Source organism: Chiloscyllium plagiosum, chromosome 10, assembly GCF_004010195.1.
Source record: "Chiloscyllium plagiosum isolate BGI_BamShark_2017 chromosome 10, ASM401019v2, whole genome shotgun sequence".
Taxonomy (NCBI): domain Eukaryota; kingdom Metazoa; phylum Chordata; class Chondrichthyes; order Orectolobiformes; family Hemiscylliidae; genus Chiloscyllium; species Chiloscyllium plagiosum.
This window is the reverse complement of record NC_057719.1, coordinates 86,184,224-86,203,810: the sequence shown is the minus strand read 5'-3', so window position 1 is coordinate 86,203,810 and position 19,587 is coordinate 86,184,224. Positions and strand designations below refer to the sequence as shown.

The 19,587-nt window shown below is 39.9% G+C and overlaps 1 protein-coding gene across 9 annotated transcripts in view; it reads left to right on the top strand.

Moving 5' to 3' along the window:
* capn3a (calpain 3a, (p94)) overlaps nt 1-19,587 on the top strand; it is a 148,203-nt gene that overhangs the window by 638 nt on the left and 127,978 nt on the right. The window lies entirely within an intron of this gene.

Genomic DNA, 19,587 nt, shown 5'->3' with positions numbered 1-19,587 from the left:
ATCTCCAGCATCTGCAATCCTCACTTTCTCCGAGGATATTTTGAAGTCCTGTAACTTGCTCGTTATTATTACATGAATTCCCCTTGATTGTGTTTCCCTGTTTTAAGCTAATTGACATAAGCTAACTGAGGTATAAACAGTTATGCATATTTGAGTGTAAGACAACCTAACTCTCTGGATTTCAATCTCTTAGAAGACAAGTAGTGAAACGTGGAGCATAATAGATCAGGTACGTTCCAGATTTGATCCTCAGCCTGTGATCTTGACCAAGATAGTAGAGCTAGTACTAACTACAGTGCTGTGACTCCTACAGAGATGTGCAGATGTGTAGAACTCATGTAAGAATAAAATTGGACTGAGCTGTGCTGCGTTTTCAGTTTGGGAAGCCTGTTGATCTCTGTTTTAGGCTGACTCATTGAATCACGAATTAAATTAGAGGTGGGTTAGATAATAACCTGTGCATTTCGGAGCTTTAGCCACAGATAAATTATATCCTTTAAGTAAGGAAATAAAGTTGACTCTGAACTCACCCAGTAGGATTGTAAAACATGTTTACTAGAAATGTGCTCAACTTTGCTGGTGTGAGGCACGCAGCTGTGTTAGATGTTTGTTGTAAAATGTGCCATACTAATCAGAAAATAAACTGATTGACTGTAAGGTCAGTCTTCCTTGAAACAGAATAGGTCATAGCTTACTTAAGCTGATTTGATGAAAGCTCACAGACCTGAAAGATTAACTGTTCCCTGTCCATAAATGTTTCTTAACTTGTTAAGTATTTCCAGCATTTTCTGTTTGTATGACTTAAGCTGGAGTGTGTAATTTGATGCCATTTTTGCTGAGGCTCTTTCTGCAGGGAGCCATCTATTTCAGACTAGCAGCAAACCTTGGACGCATGTAATTTACATTGCAAGGACACACATCCACCATCACCGTCTCCCATGTTGTCATGTAATCTGCAGATGTTAGATCTGATCTGTTGGTTGTGGAATAGCTTAGCTCTTGTCTATCACTTGCTGCTTATGCTGGTTGGCATGCAAGTAGTCCAGCGTTGTAGCTTCACCAAGTTGATTGCTCCTGGTTAGGTATGCCTGGTGCTGTTCCTGGCTTTCTTCCAGCGCTCTCCTTTGAACCAGGGTGAACCCCTGGCCTGATGGTAATGGTAGAGTCATGAATATGCCAGATCATTGCAGGTTGTGTGGTGTATGATTCTGCTGCTATGCGTCTTGAATTAGTGTATCTTTTTGAAGTTTGTTCCGTTTCGCATGTTGATAGTGTTACATAACATGATGTGAGTTATTATCACTATGAAGGTGGGACTTCACCTCCACAAAGACCGTTTGGTAGTCACTGTTAGTGATACTGTCATGGACAAATGCATCTGCAACAGGCAGATTAGTGAGGACAGAATCAAATATGTTGTTCCCTTCTGCAGGCCCAATCTAGCATCAATGTTCTTGCACTTACCTGTTTTGAGCTCTGTGATTTGTGATATTGGCAGCAGCCCAGGATGCTGTTCATAGATTCCTTGTCCATTTTTTATGATTAAACATAAAATGCGAGAAATATTCTGGAGGCCAGTCAGTACCCGGGGAGATTTGTGGCAGTGTTGCAATCTGAAATTTTTAAACTCACTTTTGAGTACATGTAAAATGGAAACATGAGTTCATTGGTTCATTAGAAGTGTGGAAGAGATCAAAGTGGAAATGATGCAGAGAATTAAAGTGAGAAGCAGACTGAAGAAAGTGTTGATTAGCACTGCTGCCTCACAGTGCCAGGGACACATGTTCGATTCCAGCCTTGTGTAGAGTTTTCACATTCTCCCGTGTCTTTGTGGGTTTCCTCCAGGTTCTCCGGTTTCCTCCCACACTCTGAAGATGTGCAGGTCAGGTGAATTGGCCATGCTAAATTACCCATAGTGTTAGGTGCATTAGTCAAAGGGAAATGGGTCTGAGTGGGTTACTTTTCGGAGGGTCGGTGTGAACTTGTTGGGTCAAAGGGCCTGTTTCCACGCTGTAGGGAATCTAATCTAATCAGCGCAGTGGCCAACATATCTGCATTCAGTCTTTCCAGTGAAGAGAAAACATGATCAGTACAGTTACTAAATTGAGAGTAGTACAGATAAGTACTACTTCTAGAAAGAATGTTTGGAACTCTGTGAAAAGTAAAAAGATAGATACTGCATTTCCAATGCTTCCATCTAATGATGGAAAGTTTGACTATGCTGGAACAGTGCTGTGTTTCATCTTAATTATATGAATTCCTTGGAACTTTCTTTTTTATTGTATATTTAAAAACGCCCTTCATCTTGCTGACCCAGAACCTAAAGCTTGTCATCCATAGAAGGTTTCAGGAGACCACATCTTCAAGAAATGCCAGTTCTGATTGCACTATAAGACAATGGCAAATTCCTTGTTGATAAAACACTTCCTTTTAGTTGTATTTCAGTTTACAAAATGACAGATACTTGAAACATTAAAGCATTGACAGTGCAAATTACCATCCCCAAAAGTATTCAACTGCTTAGTTCGCATCCACTGACTATAATGTCAGTGTGTGTGGCCACTGACCATCTTAAGAGTTTGACCTTTAGGCTTAACTTTGTTTGCAAGGGAAATCTCTAATCAACCATGATCGTATTGAATGGCAGAACAAGTTTGAGGGGCCAAACACCTATTCCTGTTTCTATTTCTTATAGCCTTATTGTCTTAAGACAATAGAATTCAAAGTGTAGCCTAGAAATGGCTAAGAGAATCCCTTATTGATGAGGAACCACAGAGAATTCTTTAGACGAGAGTTTTACTGGGTTGGAGAAGTGCTGCACAGAGTGGTCCAGGGATTGATTTTGAGAACTACATGCTTCCTAATTTACATTAACCACTCGAGTTTTCAGACTCAGAATTGCAAAGGCCATCATCTCCAATGCTTGTGATGCTGCTGAGGCTCAAATGTTCCTGATTTGAGAGACCAAATCCAAACCTCAGTTCTCAATTTAACTCAATGTTAACTCAATTTAATTTCCACTTCTCTTATGAACAGTTTATGAGTATTCCTGAATATTTAATTGAATGTTGCATTCATAGAATATTGATGTCAACTAAATTAGATTGTTTAAAATGTTTTCACTATTGTTCATTTTGGAAATAAAAATGGCACAAGAATAATACATGCACCAGCTGCTATATGGCAAATTAAGTATAATTAAAAACCATGTTTGTTCCTGCACCATCAGATTTATATTGATGTTCAGATTCTTCTGCAAAATTTCTATTATAAATTGTTACATTTTCCTCTCAGTTCACCAAAGAGGTGTTTTAAAAAAATTGTTGTCTGATGAATAAGGTTTTATTTATGTTTCAACTTTCTGCCCTCTTTCAACTGTTAAGAGACAAAGAAGAAATATTAATCTTTCCATTTATTCTGGAGAAGCTTCCTATTTCCAAGGACCACTTTATGCTTTTTTTAAATTGGATCCTTTAGGAAATATCTTTGCAGGCCACAAGAGACACAAATCGACTGCATTTCGTGAAGGTTTTCTTCATCCCTGCAAAGTGTTACCATGGTACGACAAACAATATCTCCATCCGTCAAACCATAGAGTCATAGAGATGTACAGCATGAAAATAGACCCTTCGGTCCAACTCATCCATGCCAGATATGCCAAACCAGATATCCCAACCCAATCTCGTCCCACTTGCCAGCACCTAGCCCATATCCCTTCAAACCCTTCCTATTCATATACCCACCCAGATGCCTTTTAAATGTTGCAGTTGTACTAGCCTCCACCATTTTCTCTGGCAGGTCATTCCATACACGTACCACCCTCTACTTGAAACCGTTGCCCTTTAGGTCTCTTTTATATCTTTCCCCTCTCACCCTAAACCTATGCCCTCTAATTCTGGTCTCCCCCATCCTATCCATGCCTCTCATAATTTTATCAGCCTCTATAAGGTCACCCTTCAGCCTCCAACGCTCCAGGGAAAACAGCCCCAGTCTATTCAACCTCTCCCTATAGCTCAAATTCTTCAACTCTGGCCACATTCTTGTAAATCTTTTCTGAACCCTTTTAAGTTTCACAACATCCTTCTGAGACGAAGGAGACCAAAATTGCACACAATATTCCAAAAGTGACCGAACCAATGTCCTGTATGTCTGCAACATGATCTCCCAAGTCCTGTACTCAGTACTCCAACCAATAAAGGAAAGTGTACCAAACGCCGCCTTCACTATCCTATCTACTCGCAACTCTACTTTCAAGGAGCTATGAACCTCCAAGGTCTCTTTGTTCAACAACACTCCCCAGGACCTTACCATAAAGTGTATAAGTCCTGCTAAGATTTGCTTTCCCAAAATGCAGCACCTCGCATTTATCTAAATTAAATTCCACCTGCCACTTCTCAGCCCATTGGCCCCACCTGATAAAGATCTCGTTGTAATCTGAGGTAACCTTCTTCGCTGTCCACTACACCTCCAATTTTGGTGTCATCTGCAAACTTACTATCTATACCTCTTATGCTCATAATCACTTATATCATCTGGTTAATGCAAGGCAGATTTTTTGCTTAGAATTTGATTTTGAGAGTTATTTTTGATGAAGGCCTTTGACTCTTTTCAGAAGTTGTACATTCAAATTTTCTTTGTGATGACTTCTTCAGTTGTTTCAGGATGATGTTGGCAGTGCCATGTTTATTGCTTATTTCTTGTCACCTTGCAAAAGTGTTGGTGTAATATTTTGAATAATTGTATGATAAGCAGCCCTTAAGCATTATGTAAGTCTGACTAGATCAGGGTGGTAATTCCCTCCCTGAGGGAATTTCATGAACCACTTGTGTTTTTCCAACAATCCCTGCAAATTGTTAAGTTTATTGACTTCAGTTTCACAAACAACGTGATTGTAGTAATTATTCAGTTCTACAGATATGACCCAATTGCACCTCCGTGCTTCACTTTTCACAGTGCTGTCAGCCCATTCAGATTGTTCCACATCTGCCAGTTAATAGCAAACAAATCCAAGTGGGTTGCCACTGCTCAGAATGTGTTTTATTTTAAACTCTTACCTTTAGATTTTTAGCATCCTTAGATTCCAGATCCATTACACTGAGTAATGTTTAGTGCATTTTCATATCTCTTGAAAAAAGTCTGTTGGAGTAATGAATGCTCTAAAACTCTGAATATACTGCTTTATCCATTTGTTCATAAGGCTATTGATTGTGAATTCTTTTAATGTGAGTAATTTCTTGAACTCATAGTATCAAATGGTAGATGCTGTTACACAAATGCAACTATGTGATCATTTTCCAATTAAATCAATTAACAGATATCTTCTTTTTACAGAAATTTTCAATTTAGTAGTTTAGCTTTAATTTACAAACTTGCTTCGATGTAACATATATGACAAAACCTAGATGTTCAAAAGTAAAAGAAACTTCTGACTCGCAATTCTCTTTTGCTGTATTCTACATAAAAATCTTTCCGGTATCTTCATTCTGGCTTTCTGACTCTTTATTATCTTCCTTAGTTGTAGTAGTTTTGAAGGCAGATATTTAACATCATCATGTCATGAACGATTATTGCGATGAAAGGTGTGCCAAATTGAGAGTTCTTTGAGAATGTTTAGCAGAGTGCTGACCAATAGACATAGAATGTCTTGCAGTAAATAATTAAAGTATGTTCTCCATAATGGTTAGTACTAAGGAATAAATATTTTCTTTACTCATCTATCTAAAATTTATTTTTATTTCACCTTATATATTGCCATAACTCAGTGTCAAAAACAATGTTTATCATCGTTATGATATATTTCCAGCAGGGAGAATGCAGCAATTTATTGTCAAAATTGGTATAGTTTTCATTTTTACTGTCACGGGGTGGAGTGAGTGACATTTGAACATGGATGAAGTTTTACACAAGTCATTTTTGTCTACTAGGTCACAAATTAGGAAATATTCGGAAGCAAAATGGGAGAAAAAGATCGGAAAAATGACACACATGGCAGGTTATAATCAGGTGCTGAACCTTCGCAAAGTTTCCATCCCAATTTTGTGTATGGTCCAAGATGGGCATCCCTAAACATGTTAGACTAACAGATTACGTACTGATTTACATTAATCAGGAAGGCTGTATTACTCTGAACTTGCAGATTAATCCATGATCATAAGCTGTAGGAGCAGAAATTAGGCCTTTCAGCCCATCGAGTCTGCCCCACCATTCAATCATGACTGATCAGTTTCTCAGCCCTATTCTCCCACTTTCTCCCTGTAACCCTTGACAATCTCTATCTTAAATATGCTCAACGACATGGCCTCCACAGCATTCTGTGGCAGTGAATTCCATAGATTCACTACTCTCTGGCTGAAGACATTTCTCTTTATCTCCGTCCTAAAAGGTCTTCCCATTACTCTAAGGCTGTGCCCTCGGGTCCTAGTCTCAAAGACACTAATTGTTGCATTATGCTCATTTCAGTCCTGAAGTTTTACATCTTATGCTAAAGTACATTGTAGTTTTGTTTATGTTACTTTAATGCCTCATCCAAAAATGACATTCAACAGTGAAACACACTTGCACATTCTCTTCTGGAGCCCAGGATTGAGTTTACATTGGGGTCCATAACAGGAACTCAAAACTGTAGGGAGCTCACTGTGCTTGAGTTAGGGATAGAGCCAGTATGCTCGAGTCAGGGGCTGGGGACCAGGACCAGCACTGGGTTCTGTGATTTCTGTCCCAGTTCCTTCTCAATACTGCAGTGAATTGTTTGCCTAGCTCTTGATTACATACTGAGTTTACGGTCATGACTTTTGACACTTCGTGAGAATGCTAGACTAAGTATAGAATAATTAAATTCTGTGCAAAACTGAGTAGTAGGACCTCCCCCCCCTCCCCCCACCCTCTGTCATAAATTCAGACTTCTAAAAGGCACATACAAGACTGATATCACAAAGTATGTTCAACATGAGCAGTATTCCTATGTTCCTCACTTCTGAAAACTCTCTGTTTGAACCATTGCAGCTGAACTTATGCCTGCCCAAGTTCACAAATGACATTCCCTATTAGAGTCAACCATAGTCTATTTCCTTACTTTGACTTTGTCCAGAGAGACAGCAATCTATCATAGAGTCATAAAGATGTACCGCATGGAAACAGACCCTTCGGTCCAACTCATCCATGTGAACCAAATATCCCAACCTAATCTAATCCCATTTGCCAGCACTTGGCCGATATCCCTCTAAACCTTTCCTATTCATATACCCATCCAGATGCCTTTTAAATCTTTCCACTCCACATCTTCCTTTGTCCTTGCTAATGTTGTGCATCAGCATGCACTGGCATCAACCTGGTAATGTGAAAATAGACTCGGCATATTCATAAGAAGCAAAAGAAATCTAATCCTACCAATTACCATCTCGATGATCAACAATAAAATGGTGTCACTAACTACCCTGTTGCGCAGAGTTTATATAGCAATAGCCTACTCAGTGTTGCTCAATTTGGGTTCTGCTAGAGCCATTTAGCTCCTGACCTCATTACAGCCTGGGTTCAGACATGGGCAAAAGAGGTAAACTCAAAAAGTGAGGTATGAATGACTGGTCTTGACATCAGTGTGAATTGAATTGAATTCATTGTCATGTGTACCAAGACACTGTGAAAAGCTTTGTCTTCCGAGCAATACAGGCAGATCACAAGAGTTATGTAGCATAGATAAGTAAATAATAAGTAAACAGCTGAAAAAAACAAAAAACATAGGTACAGGTGAATGTTAAAGTTTGAGAGTCCATTCAGTATTTTAACAAAAGTAGGGTAGAAACTGTTTCGAAACCAGCTAATGTGTGTGTTCAGGCTTCAATGGTAGAGGTTGTAGAGAAACATTGCCAGGGTGGGATGGACCTTTGAGAATGCTGCAAGCCTTTCCTTGACAGCAGATCTGGTAGATGATTTCTATGGATGGGAGGTTGACTTTTGTGATTGTCTGAGACGAGTTCACCACTCTCTGTAACCGTCTCCGATCTTGAATGGTACAGTTGCTATACCAGGTAGTGATACATCCAGGCAGAATGTCCTCGATGGCGCACCTATAAAAGTTGACAAGGGTATTTACCGTCATGCCAAATTTCCTCAGCTGCCGGAGGAAGAAGAGATATTGTTGGGCCTTTCTAACCAATGCGTCCACATGAAGAGTCCAAGAAAGCTTCTTTTGGCTGACCATTTCCAGGAGCTTGACACTCTCCACTTGTTCCACCTCTGTGCTGTTGATATGTGGGGGCATGAGTAACATCCTGCCAAAAGTCAATAGTGAGTTCCTTGGTTTTGCTGGCATTGAGAGCTAGGTTGTTCTCAGTGCACCATTTTTCCAGGTCTTCCACCTCTGATCTGTAGTCTGTTTCATCACCATCTGAGATTCGACCGACTATGGTGGTGTCATCAGCAAAATGTGAAATTTGATCAGTTGAGACAATGAGTCCTGATAAAATAAAAGTCACTGGGAGAGAGGGTAAAACTCTCCACTGGTTTGAATCTGATTCAGCACAAAGAAATATGGTTGTGGTTATGGAGAAATTGGAAGCCAATGACCCTGCTCCACTGCATCACTACGGTGGTTGCTCAAGGTGGTCTTCCAGGCCAGCCATCTCTTGCTGTTTTATCAGAGATCTTCCCTTCCACAAAACATCAGGAATGGGGAAGTGTTCAGCATCATTCCATAAAATTTGCAAATACTGAAGAAGCCTGGCTCCATATACAGTAAGACCTGAGCATGCTTAGGCTTGATGATAAATAGCAAGTAATATACATGCCACCCAAGTGTCATGCAAAGACCATCTTCAACAAGAGAGAATCTGACCATGTCCACTTGACATACAATGGCATTACCATTTCTGAATTCCCATTGTTAGTATCCTGGGAGAGCTTTCTAATTATACTTCTGTCTCTCAGCCAGAAGCTCTGGGTTCAAGTCCTATCTATTCCAGTGATGACTCCAATCTCATTGAAATATATTGTTACAGACCAGACTCCCTGAAAATATACTAAAAATATAGCCTAGACTCTAACTTTTTTTTATTTTAATGGCAAATGCCTGGCATTTTATTCTGGATGCAATTCAATTGGTCACACCACCAGATTTAAAACAAAACAACAGGGAGGCACGGTGGCACAGTGGTTAGCACTGCTGCCTCACAGCGCCAGAGACCTGGGTTCAATTCCCGCCTCAAGCGACTGAGTTTGTGGAGTTTGCACGTTCTCCCCGTGTCTGTGTGGGTTTCCTCCGGGTGCTCCGGTTTCCTCCCACAGTCCAAAGATGTGCAGGGTCAGGTGAATTGGCCATACTAAATTGCCCGTAGTGTTAGGTAAGGGGTAAATGTAGGGGTATGGGTGGGTTGCGCTTCGGCGGGTCGATGTGGACTTGTTGGGCCGAAGTGCCTGTTTCCACACTGTAATGTAATCTAATCTAATCAAAACACACTATTCATTCACTATAGTTAAAATGCAACAAAAGAAAGAAGAAATTGGCAAAATTTAACATAGTAATAAATTATTAACTACTATTAATTAACTGTTCCAAAATATTAACATCCCATAAACATACTCTTGGCAAATTCAGAAAACAGATTGTCTCACAAGCAACTCCAGCAGCAGGAAGAGAACCCCCAGCTTTTAGTTGTAATCAAGGGAGGGGGGGAAAAAAAGAAATACCTTCTATTTCTTCAAGACCCCAGAAGCAACTGCTGAACGCTAACCCTAAAAATCCTGGTTCTATGTAGCTTGATCCATTCAGGCTGCTTCTATTGTTTCAACTAAAAGAGAAACTCAAGGCCTCACAACCTGTTCATAAATTGTCAATGGACATTTCCGTTCTTCTGCCTTAAAACTTGTCTTCAAAAAACCCAGACAAAATGCACTTCTTAAAGCCATAATATCGTCACAATGTGAATGGTATTAAATGCAAACAAAGAATAAATGGATAGGAAAAGATAACATAATCCATCCAACTCACTCTTTGACATGTTGCAGCCACAGGCTCTGTCAACTCAACCTGCACTCATGGAGTTCTAGGAAGTCAGTGAAAAGAGAAAGGTTCTGAGGCCAGTTAGGAAAGGACTAAAGCATTCCTGTATGTCAAAGTTGATCAAGTAAGATGTAGGAAGCCACAGTGAGTGTCACGTCCCAGCTTCCACACTGCGTACTTTGAATAATTGTCTAAGAGATTTGTTCAGTTTCCTTTTGAAGGATAATGATGAAAGCATACTACTTTCCTGGTCCAACAGTACAGAAGGTGCTGACTCTCTCTGAAAAATAAATAGGTACTGTAAGTTCTGCTATAAGGAGGTAGTTCCTTTCTTGTACAATCCCGTGTTATAAGAAAAAATCACGTAAAAGCAGCACCATTTAAACTAATGGGGCCGGAATCACATTATAACTAACACACGCTTTAAAACTTTGTGTCCCCAGTTGGTCAATGCTGTTATAGCAAATTTGTGTTAACGAAATGCATGTTATAGCAGAATGACCTGTACTCAAATTCTGATACATTAGATTGTGAATTAAGTTGTCTTAAGAGGCAAGCTTGAACAATTTAAAAATCACACAATGCCAGGTTATACTCCAACAGGTTTAATTGGAAGCACTAGCTTTCGGAGTGCTGCACCTTCATCAGGTGGATGAAGGAGCAGCACTCCGAAAGCTAGTGCTTCCAATTAAACCTGTTGGACTATAACCTGGTATTGTGTGATTTTTAACTTTGTACACCCCAGTCCGACACCAGCATCTCCAAATCATGACTACCATTGAGGCTTTTACTCCTTGGGGTTTAAAAGGATGAGAGGCACCTTTATTGAAACATAAGATTGAGTGGGCTTGTCAGGTAGATAATGAGAGGATGTTGTAGGGGCAAGTAGAACTAGGGGGCACACATTTTAAAATAAAGGGTTCTTATTTAAGACAGAAATGAAGAGCAAATTCTTCTCTTAGTGGGTCATTAGTATTTGGGATTTTCTGTCTGTGAGAGCATTGGAAACTTAGTCATTGAACATATTTAAGTATGAGTTTGATAAATGTTTGATTTATACGGGTGTCAAGGTTATATGAGACAGGTGAGAAAATTGAGACCCCAGTCAGATCAGCCATGATCTTATTGACTGGCAGGCCAAGCTTAATGTCCAAATAGATTACTCCCATTCCTATTTGTTGTGGTGTTCAACGAACGAAGAAATTGAAATTTCAAAAATTCAGATGTGTATCTCAGTTTTTTAAAGCTTAACTTTCGAACCAAACTTTTGATCATCTATCCTCATGTCGGATAACAACACTTTTTGTTGGATTGTGTTCCTATGAAGGATCTTGCAACATTTTGTTGTGTTAAAACTGTTGTATAAATGCAAACTTTTTGTCTCTGGTGAGGATATTCTACTTTAGATTTGAGGGCCAGAAACTTGCTAAGAATATGCTACTTGTGGACGAGGGTGAGTTACTCCTCTGCTACATGAGAAGTTTAATGAATTTATCAAAGGAGAATGTGAACTGCATGGTTTCCCAACCCTTCCTGACAATTTTAGGAAATGCAGTATTGTTGCATTCATTCCTCTATCTGGTCTACAGCAAAGCCATTTGTGGTGCCACAGGCCTGGCTGCTCTGGTGGATTCCCCTAAGAGGCTATTATGCCCTCCCCCCATAACCACGACCACTCAAAACAATATCCAAAACAGTGTATCTGTTAGAAAAGGGAATAGCCACAAGAGACTGTGCACTACGTGCGTTCATTCCCCTATCTGTACAGGAAACGTGAGAGGTGAAATTACAATCCAGCAATGAGAATTGAAGACTTTGTAGATGCGAGTCACTAGCTCTAGTGCCTGCAAACGAGGATGCTGGATAAATATCCCATTTAGAGGAGAAATTAAGGACAATTTTGAAAGATCAGCGACAGATTCTCAAAGTTTCTGTTGAAGCAGAGTTTCAACTTCAGCATTGGGTAAGTTTCAATTCAAATGAAAATTTACATCCCAACTTCAACAGAAGGATCTCAGATCAATCACTATTATATAGGTAGTGCTGACCAATAGCGCTAATGTTTTTGAAGACCGGTTAGATTTGACAAGTAAATCTGTCGAAATTGTATCGGTGTGGATGCCACAGATAACTGGTTGGATATTGATAAAGTACATGCAAGTTTATACATCTTCATACTCACATGTAGGATGCACACATGATATTTCCTAAACAACTTCAGGTGATTCGTTATGAGGCTAGCAATTCTGAGATAAGTGTCATGTGATCCTTATGCTGCTGCATCAGCTGATGGCAGTGCTATACTGCATATTTTTCATTGTGACTGGAATATAGAGAACTACCAGCTGGCATGTGGTCAGCCCGCAAAAGATAGCAATCATTTTACCATCCAGACAATATTTTTTACATGAACAAACTTTCATGAATTCTAAAATGAAGCTGTTAACTTCCATCAGAAAAGCCAATACACAGGAGTATTGACTAGTATTGATGTTATTTGTTCTAATTTCAAATGAAATACGATTTCTACACTTCTGTTGTAAATCTTCATGTTGAATATCTTGTGAAGCCTTTAACTTATGCCTATATGTGCACAATACTGCAGAACTATTTAGAACATATAATAGAAATTGTTTTCCATGTGTCAGTTTTGGGACAGAGTCTGTCAGGATTTACAATCAGTTATGATCAGTTATTCTAGTCCCACTGATCAAAGCTCATCCTGCTCCTGAACTCAGCACAGGTAGCATTACAAGTGACTACCTTCATGACATGCTCCCTCCTCTTAGTGGCAGATTTATAGCTAGCAGTCTCAGATGTCAACTTTTAGGGACGTGGATAAAGAGCTAGGCTATTACTGTTCTTGATTGGTGATGCAGATCACTTAAACATACCTCACAGATTTGACAGGACCATCTCAGTTCCAGAATGCTCAGAATAGCACAGCTAATCAGTTTAGACTTATGCTTCTTGAAGTTTAGAAGAATGGAAGGATTGACTTAAAAATAGAAATGCACAGTTAGAATGATAAGAAGCATTTGTTCTCAATTATATTTTTATGTGCACAAAAAACTGCTTTTAGATATGAAGTCCATTATTCTAATATTGATCCTTGTTTATGTCCAGACGATCTTTGGAAATCAGTTTGCAAAGGAGACAAAATTTCCTGTGTACCTCCTTGTTGAACTGTTGCAGGCTAGTGGTAGACTTATTCAATGACATATGGTTGAGGTGGTAGTGTAGATCCAGTAAAAAGGGAGCCTTTTAAAGCTATCCTTTTTCTGTTCTCTATCTTTTCTAAAAATATTTTACCATCCATTATTTAATCAATAACCCTAATATTTCTGTGATCATCTCTCCAAAATCCTTACTATATCTGGTTCCTTGCTCTGTATCATTACCCCCAATTCCCCTGTTATACTAAGGACATTGTGCTTTGCTGTATGGGCACAACAAATTTGTTTAATAGTTTCTTTCACTTCATCTTAAGCCAGGTCTTTATGCTCCTTTGTTACAACTATTTGCTGGCTATTTAATTCTTCTCTTAGTGCAGTCTGCCCTGTACTGTCCTTGCCTAGCACCATTATATAGACATATAAGCAAAACACTTGTAATGGTTTTATGGCAAAAGATTTCTGCCCCTCTGAAACTATTGAAAAGCTTAAAGAATCTAATTACATCAATCAAGATTAATACTTCAGTCAAAAATTTGTGGACACTAAATATTGTAATGGTGCAGCTCAATTTAGTTTTCATATCATCACTGCTGACATGACACTTTATGAGCTAGCTGGATTCTTGATCACTATTAGGTAGATGTTTGCTGCCACCATCCTCCTTGTAGATTGCAATCTATAGGTTTACTTAGTCTGGTGTGGTAGAAGAAAACTACTAGGTCGTCTAATGAGAAGAACCTTTAAATAAGATGTAGTTTACTGTGTGATAGCAATCAAATGCAAGTTACATTGTTATGATAGGCATTTGTAAAAAATCAATGAGGAAATCTCGATGTTAAGTCTGTCTCCTTCAAAATCCGTTGTTGTTGTTCTTTAGCTAACCCAAATCCTATCCTTTCAGGAACATTACCTTCTGCAACATTAAAACCGGTAAACTTAACAAATTTTAGCTTTGGCAAATCATGAAAATAACTTACCCTTCACGCGCTTAACACAAGTCTGATACAGTATTATTTGCAGATATACAGCATTCTGTGATTCTACTGGTACTTAACGTATATTTTTTCACCCAGTTTTTCTTTTGACCATGACCTTTTAATATTAAACCTAATTATTTGTTGCTGTGTGTTAAATGTACATTAAAGATTTGAGAACAAATTCTGAAGAACTACTATGGCTTTGGTGGCAAAGGTTCAGCTGAGGAATGGTGTTCTCGGTTGTTGATGAAGGCATTGGCGAGAAAGAATGGAGAGGTAGCAGAAAAGGTTATGGATTTCCAAGGATGTATTGTCCATTTATTTAGTCCCAAGCATGGACACACTTACTGTTTGTGACTTCTCAAAGAGCCCCACATTTTTAATAACCATGTAAATGTGCAGTGAAAATTCATTAAGTTGGTATTGAGATTAAAGAATTAGGTTATGAAGATAGTTTGATAAACATGGTTCATCACTTTCATGTTTGAAATAGAGGAGCGATCCAGTATGGAATGGATATTGCGTGGCACAACCAGGTATATTTTCGTTAGGGGACACATGCAAACTTGGTTGGATACCCAGTCCGTCAACTTCCCACCCATCTCCAAGCTTACCCTCATAATAGAGAGTTGGACTTTGGAAACAGCAATCTGCTCAAGATATGTAAATAAATCATTAACATCAGTTGATACCATATTACGCTGCCTATGTTATAAAATGGTTGGCATGGTTAAGGTGGTTATCTCTTAACTGCCGTCTGGACAAATAGGAATAAGCAATAAATGCTGGCCAGCCAATAATGCCAGTATCCCATGAATGAAATAAAATGAATTCAAAAATATACTTTTAAAATCCATTCCCCATGCTTCCATATGCCTAAACCCCAGTCTAGCCCCAAAGAGCCTACTGCAGAGCCTTGATTCTGCTGGGACTACAGGAGATGCCAGTGGGTCAGATTTGTCAGCAGTTCAGAGGGGGGTCCTTCCTCCTTGTGTGTGGCTGAAGTCTGACTCCATTTTATTTGTTTTGTTTTCTTGCCAGCTTGTTTGTGATCTGTTGGCTCGCCACTGATTTTTTTGGGTCAACTCTCTGAAGCCTGCCATTTAGTTTTGCAATGACGGTAGAATGTTACAATAAATAGTTTGTGTTAAAGTTAAGAAACTATTCCTTATTTTGGTGGGGAATCAAGGTAATATAGTATTACCGTTAGAATTAGGCCATTCTTGAGGGACATCAAGCACTTTTAGGAGGAGCAACAATTTATCAAAAGCACCAAAGGCTATGGTTGATAGGACAATTGGAGCTTTCAATGCTGACTTTATCATTCTTTTTTAAATAATGATAGTAAAGATAGGGGAAATTTGAGTGAAGGGGCAGATTGGTGGTGATCTACTTTTATGGCTGAGCATCCTTGAGATATACTCTTACTCATAATGATCCTGTGCACTAATTTGGATACTGAAAGTGTGCACATATTAAAGGAGGGACCTTTATGTGGGAGGGGTCTTAGAATAGAATAGCAATTTATTGTCATTTGTATTTATGAACATTGACATAATCAATGTCATTTTAGTTACAGAAATTATGAAAAGAAATAATTGAGACAAAGCTAAGACAAAGTTCATCTTTTGTTCCCGCCACAATTCCTGACTTTCTGAAGTGGCTATGGGATGCCACTGCCAAAGAAAAGATCTCAGAAGCCAAAACCGAAGCCACCGCATAGCCAGGAGAAACAGATCAGACCCACCAATTCTCTGACAGTGAAGTCATCACCACTTTAGTCACCACTAAAGCCACCACCTGGACACCTTCCATCCCCTCCACAATAAGATATCAGCAATGTTCTGCACCGATGTAATATGACAAATTCTTTGAGATCAATTCAGGGGTCAAGCAGGAGGTGTCACTGTCTCCACCCATTTCTCCATCAGCATTGTTACCATTTTTCATCTTGTTAAAACCTTCCCAGTAATGTTGACATTGCCTGCAGGGTGGAGGTAAAACTTTCCAATCTCAATAAGTTGAAATTCAAGAGGAGAATAACACGACATCCCTGATGGAACTTCAGTCTGCAGATGACAATATGATCTGCGTGTTCTCAGAAGAGAATCTTTAAGCCTCACTTAATGCCTTTGGGGAATGACATGAAAGAATTGATCTCAGCTCAATCAAGAAGACTGAAATGTTTACCAACCCATCCCAGGCAAGTTCCAGTTCAATTCCTCCATTAAGATCAATGGTGAAATCCTCCCAAACGTGAAACATTTCCCCTAGCTGGAGAGTCACTTGTTATCTAAGGCTGACATCAATGTGAAGATTTAGTATCACATTCAACTTGCAAGTGGCGACTTTGCATGTCTAAGGATGAGCATCTTCAACAACAGTGACATCTGATACTGACGCTGATACCAAAATCCTTGCATATAAGGCAGTTGTCCTTGCAATCTTCTATATGGCTTAAAAATGTGAACTACATGTAGACCTCGACCTCAAGGACCTGGAGACGTATCATCTGGGGAGGACCATTAATGCTGTTTGATTCTCCATATCAACTGGGAGACAAGCTTTCTAACATCAGCATCTTTGAAGCAGCTAATAATGCTAGCTCCAAGGCCATAATTGTCAGAAACCAACTCTGCTGGGCTGGCCACATGCTTAAGATGCCTGAGTTTCAACTGCCAAAGTAAATCATTGCCCAGATCAAGGAAAGCGTTCTAACAAGAGAAGGACAAAGTTAGTGCTTTAAAGACTCCCCAAAGACTTCCCTCAAAAAATGCAACGTGAATGTTAATGCCTGGGAGACCCTAGCTCAGAACAAATTGACTTTGGGGAGCCTCCTGTATGAAGGGACAGAACCCTTTAAGAACACTGGTCAGTGAAAGGAATTACAAAAAAGGAATTAGAGAAAGGATCTTGAGGCCAAGGTTCAAATGTGGAAATCGCTGCAAATTTTTGGCTGGAGGTGCAGCTCTAGGATTGGATTAATCAGCCACACAAGGACACAAAGGACCCATGACTAGTGACGCAGAATCATACTCGTTAACCAGTGCTTGCGTATGAGTCACTCACATCTGACTCCAGGAATTCAGCTCTTTTGTCCATGTTTGAACCAAGACTGTAACGAGATCAAGAACTGAGTGGTCCGAGTAGAATCCAAACTGAGCATCAGTGAGCAGGTTATTGCCAGGCAAATGCTGCTTAATAGTCACATGGATGACCCCAATCTTCATTTTACTGAAGATGGAAAATACAGTGATGGGACTATAATTGGCTGACAAAAACAGAATTTGCACGGAAAGCTCAGCAAGTCTGGCAGCATCTGTGGAGAGAAATCAAAGTTAACTTTTCAAGTCTGGTGACCCTTCCTCAGCATGGATGGTAGCGAGGAAAATCAGTTTATATGCAGAAGATAAGGTGGGGGGAGAGGCCAAGGAGTAAACGATAGACTTGGATAGAGCCCAAAGAGAGAGAAGAACAGTTGGACAAACAAGGCAATCGATAATGATCTGGCTCGGAGGGTGAATAGGTGTTAATAGAGACTATTTGTGACAAACAACCTATTGTTAGTGTGTGATGGCAGACTACATGATAATAATGCGTGGTGTGTCAGGTAGGGGATTGGACATGGGGGAATTCAGGCCCTAAAATTATTGAGCTTGATATTGAGTCCGGAGGGCTGCAGGGTCCAAACATTAAATGAGGTGTTGTTCTTCCAGTTTGCACCAAGCTTTGCTGGAACACTGTAGCAAACCTGAGACAGAAATGTTGGCCAGGGAACAAGGTGGTATGTTAAAGTGGCAGGCAACTGGAAGTCCAGGGTCTTTGTTGTGGGCAGAACATAGATGTTCTGCAAAGCTGTCACCCAGTCTACACTTCATTTCCCCAGTGTAGAGGAGACTACATTGTGAGCAGCAAAGGCTAGATTGTGAGAAGTGCAAATAAAATGCTGCTCCATTTGGAAGTGTGTTTGAGTCTTTGGATACTGTTATGACATAAGTGGTGGACCCTTCTACTATTTAAACCAAACACACAGAAAAGCTCACCTTGCCTCGTAATCTGCTAAAGTATAAGTGACAGAGAACTCCCTAAATTCCACTATTTAAAGAAATATATCAATTTTATTCTTTAACTCTAAAAGTGAACGTTAAACAACAAGTATTTGCAACTCTAAGCCTCCTTTCTATTAAAGATCTGTTATCTACCTCCAACCCTATAACAATACCCTGATCCAATAAAAGCCCGTATTAAAATTAGATCAGCTTAATTCAGCGGCTGTCGTTGTCAGGGTCTGTCTTCCTCTGGCTGTAGATCTCCTCGGTCGTCTTTGGTCTTTTGCTGCGAAGATGTTTCATATGAAAAAGGTACCTTTTGATAGAGTGTGTTTTGAATGGCAGTTTCTCTCTCTTGAATGGCAGGTTGTTACTCTCTCTGGCTAACTCTGAAAATGTCAGCTTATTTATACCCCAAACATTGGATCGAGTCATTGGTTTGATGCTGGCAAAACAATAAAATTCAAATTCAATTGGGTTTTGGTATCCTAGGGAATTTATCCCATTGGTTAAATTCAAATGGTATCAATACAACGAAGGTATCTAGTTTACTGCCAAATGTTGCATATTTTCAGTTTTCCAGTACACTCTGAGACTGCTAGGCTGCCTACAAACTCTTGCTGCCAAAATAGCCTTCACTCTTTCTTAAAGATACAGTATACACCTTCAACTTCATAACAGTACTAAGGATGAAGGAGGTAAATGGGCAGGTGTTACACCTTCGGCGGTTGCAAGGGAAGGTGCCGTAGAGGGGTCTTAGGAGTGAAGGAAGAGTGGACCACAGTGTCCCAGAGGTAAGGTCCCTGTGGAAGCCAGACAAGGCAAGGGTGGCATATGTGTTAGGTGGTAGCATCTCACTGAGTTAATGGAAATGGTTGCTGATGATCTTCTGGATGTGGATGCTGGTGTGATGGTAGGTAAGGACATGGGAATCCTATTGCTATTGCTGTGGGAAGAGAGGGCATGAGGGTGGAAGTGCGGGAGATGGGTCAGTCCCAGTTGATGACCCTGTTGACAATGCTGCTGGAGAATCCTTGGTGGAGGAAGAAAGTGGGCATTTTGGGGGCTCCCTTGTCGAAGTTGGCCTCATTGGAACATATGCAGCGGAGACAGGAACTGGGAGAATGGAATGGATTCTTTACAGGAAACAGGGTGCGAGGATGTATGGTCCAGGTAATCTGTGGGAGTCGGTGGGTTCATAGTGGATATTAGTGGCCAATCTATCCCCAGAAATGGAAACAGATGTTGAGGAAGGGAAGGGAGTAGTCAGAGATAGACCAGATGAAAGTGAGGGCAGGATGGAAATTGGATGGGAAATCAATTAACTTTTTCAATTCCAGATGAGGACCGAGAAGCAACATTGATGATGATATGAATAAATTGGAGGAAGA